Source organism: Belonocnema kinseyi, chromosome 5, assembly GCF_010883055.1.
Source record: "Belonocnema kinseyi isolate 2016_QV_RU_SX_M_011 chromosome 5, B_treatae_v1, whole genome shotgun sequence".
Lineage (NCBI taxonomy): Eukaryota > Metazoa > Arthropoda > Insecta > Hymenoptera > Cynipidae > Belonocnema > Belonocnema kinseyi.
This window is the reverse complement of record NC_046661.1, coordinates 50220458-50227132: the sequence shown is the minus strand read 5'-3', so window position 1 is coordinate 50227132 and position 6675 is coordinate 50220458.

The following is a 6675-nucleotide window of genomic DNA, read 5'->3' as shown; positions in this document are numbered from 1 at the left end:
GTACCTAATTTTTGTATTCATTTTCATTTTCTTTGCTTTTATTTTGCGATTAAAAATAAACATTGTCATAGGTGAATGATTACGCTTGATACATGCCCTCAAATTAAAATAATAAAATTTTAAAATTAATTATCTATAAATTATAATCAGCGATAAATATTTTTCGTCGATATCGTTTCAATTTCACATTTTTCAATAATTCTAGCCTTATTAAGTAAATATCCCAAATTTTTAACTCGATGTGGCGTTTGGTGTGAAAATTAGTTGGGAAATAAGAAAGGTGGCGGTAAGGTAGGAATCTGGTTACGTTTCCCACTAGTCACATGGCCTTAAACTTTAAAGAACATTCAAGAGTATAATTCCTACCTTAAAAATGTACTCTCTTACTCATGAAACCTATTTCTTGTAAAAGATCAAGTCGCAGGGAACTGAAATATGTGCTTCTTCTGTACACGTAGATGAAACTCAACAAAATAAGTGTTGGATTTTTTTGAATATTTTTTCTTACAATTATTTTAATTCGTTTAACATGAATAATGCATGGAATTTGGCCTTATTGAATAAACGAAAGTTTAATGTAAATAGGGATTGCAGCAACAGTGTCGCCTGCAGGCGAATTAATTCTAAATGCACGTAAAGATGACGTGCTTATGAACGTAGACTTAGGCGTAGACAGTACTTACGCGCGGGCAGATATTTCTCTAGATCAACAGGACAACCAGGATCACTCATCTGCCAAAAGGCAAAAAGTGATAAGTGAAGCGGTTGACTCAGGAAGGGAAAACACGCGTCCCGAAACTCCCGAGTCTGAATATCCTAAAAGTTCTATATAATAAGTTTTATTTATTAAAAAAAAAACTATGGAATTATATCCACAGTATTTATGGAACTTTAACCCACTTATAATTAAATTATTATTTGTTTTATTACAATTATATTTTATAATTGATTTATTTATAAGTTATGGAATGTTTTTGAATACCATGTTGAATATTTCATACTCCAAATCTGAATTCGTATGAAGTTATACTGATTGCATAGTGCGATGACTTTTATTAATTGAAGAATGATTTTTAATCTATACCAATCATCAGTGAAACAAGCTACTGATTCGTAGAAAAAGCGTTAACACCAAATTAACGTTCAAAACAAATTAACACCTTGAGCCATGTAACGAGAGGGTCACATGAACAAATCTGGTCTTCAATTATTCTTTTCCAACTTACGTCTAAACGCAATGAGGTATCGCTCTGAAAGTTTGGTAAATGAAAGACGAGGTAATAAAGTGCATGTCTCAGCATGGAATAAGATACCCTGTTGAAAATTTGGAACGTTAAACAGATGGCATGCAGGAATATGTATTTGGTCCTAAGTAATTAGAATTTTCAGAAAAGTTTTTTTTTAATTACTATTATAGAGAAATACCAACCGTGCTGTGAAACTCTGAAAGCAATTTTGAATGTTATCAATGGTCTAGTTATGAGGTTTATATTGATCAAAGTGGGAAAAAACAACCAAAATCTCTCACGAAAATTATGCACAAATAATAGAAAAACGATTGTTTGCACTTGCAATGCAAATAAACATATTTGGTCTGACATACGTATCAGCTTTGTCAGAGCAGCAATATCGCAGCGAGTAGACATCTTCGAACTTCTGCGGATCGGTGGGTAATACAGATTGCATCATTACCGACAGAGCAAGTTTTTTTTTAAATACTTGTTAAAAATAATTAAAAAATATATATTAGATGCAAACTACTGTTAAAAAAAAACAAGAATCCAACGACCAAATTTTGACCAAAATATAAATTTGACTATCATGAATATTCCTTTTTACCACCTGAAATTTTCTAGTAGACCCTCTGCGATAACCGAATTTTCCATCCGAGATTTCCAAATTGACACATCACAATGATCGGGCCAGCCAGCTTGAAATGACCGAGATGACGCACAGTAGGGTATTTTGGATTTGTTCGTTCAAATAACCGACGACTATTACGGTTTGAATCGTCAGTACGTCAAAAAAAATATCGACTAACGTCGGCAGTCGTCGGCTGATTTTTAGGCTATTCAGATGTCAGTAATATTTGGTCATTCGTACAAACAATGATTCATGCTCATTATTATTTATGTTTTCAATCAGTACAAGTGAAAACTTTTCTATTCTCATTCTGTTTTTGCAATAAAAGTTTTAAATAATAGTTAATAAATTTTCAGAACGTTAATACTTTAATTTTCAAATTATTCAGCCGAAAAACGTTTATTATAAAGAAATCAACGAAAGAATATTTGATAGAAGTTTAAATCTTTTTTTCATAGTTTTTATGTTTATTTTAATAAAATTATTATTTGAATAATTAAATACCGACCAAAATTTTTTTATCAATGTACTACGTATTATTGTAAAGTAAGGTTTCCGGACTCGTTGGGTGAAAATGTTTGGGTGTGTGAGTATCTGCTCTGATTGATCAGTGAAATTAATAACAATAATAATTAAAGAAAGTTATATGCGATATGAAATTGTTATATCAGTGACAATATACTCATTTCTATGGTTTTATTACTCGCGGAATCTGAATTTTATGATTTTTGTGTCTGCCGACGTTGGTCGACGTTTTTTTGACTTAATGACGATTCAAACCATAACAGTGGCGTATGTATCAGACAGTAAACTTATTCACGAGTATTAAAAAGAAAAAAATTCCATTCGGTTGAAAATTCACGAGTCGTCGATTATTTGCGCGAACAAATCCAAAATACCCTACTGTGCGACGGTCCCAGGTAATCGAGTCGACTTTCTGAGATTGTCCATTTGGACATCTTGTTTTAATCTTCATGAGATAGTCGCTTTAGCCATATAATTCCAAAATTTAAAAAATAAAAAATGTTTTTTGTTAAATATTATTTATTTATTAAAAATAAAATATTTAGTCTTCTTCAAAACTTTAAGACTTTATACAAAAATTCTTTTTTAAAAAAAGCAAGTTTTACCAAAAAGCACTGCCATGAAATATTTAAAAAAATTTATTAGATAATTTGAAAGTTTTAATGTAACTGCACAAGTGTGTTTAAAAAACACAAGTTTTTCTTACTTCAAATTAGGTTTTATATGAGTTTTCTTATTGACAGGGTTTATTTGTAATTTTTAATTTAAAAATGTTTAATTTAAGATATAAAACAACTGCAAGTAAAATGAAAAGTCAAGCAGGTGCTTTCAATAAGAATGACTAATGTGATTTTCTTGGTATGCTGTCACACTACTTTTGGTAAATAAAATTACACAGAATGATTAAAGTTAACAAAAATTTGTATTTTCGGTCTATTTTGGATGATGAATAAAAAACAGTTTAGTCCAGTGTACATATATGACGCATTTTTTCGAAGCAGTATTAATTTGTTTTTGTTGTTGTTATAATTTCCATTTTAGAATGCTAAATGCTCTCCTAGCTATTGTTCTGAAATGCTATAACAGTTCGGACAGGATGCTAATAACAACAGAAAAATATGCAGGTCGTGCTGACCAAAACGGAATTTATTTCTTGCTCCGTTAAGCAAATCTCTCATTTCGTGGATTCAACAAGCGACTCCATAAAACATAACTTTCATTTCATGGATACTTTTCCCTATTTTAGCTTTGTGAAATAATGACCTTTTTCATTAAATATTCAAAGTAATAGTGTACGATATCGTTTTATTGATTGAAACACAGTTTTAATATAGTATATAGTCTTTTAAAAATCTGTTATCTGTTTGACAAATGTTATAGTAAATAAATAAAAATAGCATAGCTCACGACTATTGTATTAAAATATACGAATTATCGCCTTGGTCCCTGGATTGCAACCTAATTTAGTAATTTTTCCAGTACAAAGTTTCTTAGTGTAAGCCAATATGCAAAACTTCGCAAAATGTTCTTTATAATAATTATAGCTCCCATCGAGGTACATATTTTTGTTTCGAATTTTTTTTTTCACTTGTGATAGTTTCCGAGACAATTAGTGATACATCTAACGATTAACTATTTCGGTGCTGTGCATTGCCGTGGCAATAGGCCTTAAGGCGCTTCAAACGGCTGTCAAATTCTCAAGGGGCAAACTCAATCTAAACGGTTGAGCTTTTGAACGCCATATTTTAAGCACCTAACCATAATTTAGAGTCTTGTACCATGTACCATCCCTCGCGTACCATACCTCTTAAATATACCATAATTGTAAAATATTTCTATATTGAATTTTTTTAAATCAAAATAATGACGCAGAATAGCCAATCAGAATTATTTTCCGCGCTATATGAAGCTGAATCATTGACCAATCAATCATTGGTCACATTAAAGCCTAGTTCATATAAGTGAATCAACGAATGAAATAGTTCGGTTCATTATGGGTTTTGAAGTTCCCGCATTTGCGTACCCTATTACCTTCTGTTTTCATTTCTGGAACATTTGTTCTTTGCAAATTGACATCTGTTGTCAACCGATGGTGCAAAGAGGAAGACGAAATGGCTGAAAAAACGTGAATTATCCCAGGAAAGTCGAAAGAGAGATCATTCAGAAACTCCTAAATGAATAGAAAAGATTCGAGGAGATAGTTCGAAGAAAACGGAAAAAAGACTTAAAATTACAGGGTAGAATGGCAAAATGACCCCACAAGATCTTCTTGGTGAAGACCGGTTGACAAACAATCAAAACGTGAACAATGCATTTTGTGCAAAACAAAATTTACCGCTGATATTTCTGTGATAAAAAAACGTGCAGAGGGAACGAAACATGCCAAACTGGTGAAAGGTACCTATTAATTTTTCTACTTCTTTATCTTTGTGTATACTTTACGCTTTCCCTGGCGGACCGAAGGATCCGAATGGAGCCTCTACAAAGTACCAGTAAAGACACCTTCGGGTCCTCATTCGGTTCCTTTTTAAAAAACTAAAAAAAAACTGCAAAATGAACTTTTAAATTGTTAAAATTCGGATTCAACGTTAAAATTTGCATAAGAAACTCACGGAGTAATCGCAATACTTTTTCTTGTAGCGTTAAACACGTTAAAAAATAACATTCCTGTCATTTACATGGGCTGAAGCCGCCTTCAAGTGCATCTTCTTTTAGTAGCAGTTAATAAGCGTTCCGTCGGCAACTTCAAGAATTTGGCTTGGATGCTAGGGCCACGCAGCGAAAACCTCAGGAAACAACGCTGCGTTGCAAGTAAGAGAGAATTTTATTTCTAAACTTCGCGCGCAACATACTACTTAAGCTATTGTGGATGCGCTTGAAGTCACCTTCTGCAGAAGTTAATGACATTTTTTCAAATTTCTAACGCTGCAAAAAAGTATTGCGATTACTCCGTGAGTTTCTAATAGAAAATTTAACTTAGAATGCGAATTCCAACAGTTTAAAAGTTGATCTAGCTGTTTTTTTGAGTTTTTTAACAAGGAACAGACTGGGATCCCAATGGGGCCTTTACGGGTACTTTTTAGAGGCTCCTTTCGGTTCCCTCGGTCCGCCAGGGTTATTTTAATTTTATATTTTACTTTTAGTTTTTATTCATTTTATTTATTAGTGTTTTTTAAAAATATTTTATCAAATTTGTTATCATTCATTCGAAGAAAATGGTTAATAAAGAATTCCCTGATTTATTTAATTTATAGATTTGGTTAAATTGAAATTTAAAAATGAAAAGTTGACATTAAAAAATCAATTCGATATGAAACTTAATTTTGTATTATTTTCCCAGAAAGTCATTGAAATTATAAAAATTGAACTTTTCAACTTTTTAAATCTAATATTTACCTATATTTATTACAAAATTATATTTAAAAATATAAGAAAGTATTTGAAAAATTTTGTAAAAGTTAAAAATAATACATTCCTTGTAGTTATGTTATTTTTTTGTTCATGTGAAAGCGTAATTAACTTTTCCTTAAAATTGAACACAAAATTAATTATGTAATCAACACAATCTAACTTTTACAGGAGTCTTGAATGCTTCACTTCAACAAATGTTAAATATTTCTACGTAATAGACCAATGAAAAGAAAAAACACGTCAGAGATGTTAAAGAGGCTGAAATAAAGTTGTGCGGATACTTCGTTGAACACAACTTAACATTTAATTCTTTTGATCATCTTCCTGGTGTTTTAAAGTCCGCTTTTCATGATTCAAATATTGCAAAATCAATTAAACTTGGAAGAACTATAGCGAATGGAATTATAAAGAATGTCATTGGAAAATGTCATATTGAAAATTTAGCTTCTATTTTGAAAACTTCCAAATTCAGCACCATAATAGATGAATCGACAGATATTGGCACTTAAAAAAATCTGGCAGTTTGTGTTCGCTTTTTTTATGAAATATCTAAGTCTTCAAAGACAAAATTTTGGAAGCTGTGAATGTCTTCAATGGGAATGATTTTAATGCAGCTAATGAAGGAGCCACTGCCAGTCGTTTATTTGTGTGTTTAGTGCAATGTTTTGAATCAGATAATGTACCTAATGCCTGGTCTCATTTCAATAAAATTTATATGCCATTCTTTGGACATATGCGCATTCAAGGGCTGCGAAAAATTACCGCGGTGTTGTGAAGACTTGGAAAGGAATATTTATTCTTTTTTTAAACAGAGTAGCACTTTTACAGGTATTTGACCATTTTAGCTTTGTGAATTTTTATCTCAAGAAAAAATAC